Raw genomic sequence first — 363 nt, 5'->3', positions numbered from 1 at the left:
AGCCTACAGCACCCGGTATTCCCAGGCGGTCTCCCATCCAAGTACTAACCAGGCCTGACCCTGCTTAGCTTCCGAGATCAGATGAGATCGGGCCTGTGCAGGGCAACAGCAGCACTGGAGGTCGATTTTAATAGGGCTGGAGAGTAAAGAGCTACATGTGCAAAGACCCCAGAAACCGTCAGGCTATTTCTGGGCTGAGCCCCAAGACCCAGATACCTAAGTGCACAGAGCCGTCTCCCAGGAAACATGGCAAAGGAGGCCATTCATGCGCACTCAACAGTAACGCCTTTCTTCCCCTTTGGTCAGCAGGCGCCATGTCCCGCACAGAGCCGAGCCCCACCCTGAGTGGAGAACTCATTTCTG

The 363-nt window shown here is 55.9% G+C and overlaps 1 pseudogene; it reads right to left on the bottom strand.

The window, feature by feature from the left end:
• On the bottom strand, positions 1–122 carry LOC136643057 (5S ribosomal RNA; annotated as a pseudogene).
• Between the last annotated feature and the right edge of the window lie 241 nt (positions 123–363).

This window comes from Tiliqua scincoides, chromosome 2 (assembly GCF_035046505.1).
Source record: "Tiliqua scincoides isolate rTilSci1 chromosome 2, rTilSci1.hap2, whole genome shotgun sequence".
Classification (NCBI taxonomy): Eukaryota; Metazoa; Chordata; class Lepidosauria; order Squamata; family Scincidae; genus Tiliqua; species Tiliqua scincoides.
This window is presented reverse-complemented; position numbering and strand designations above follow the sequence as displayed.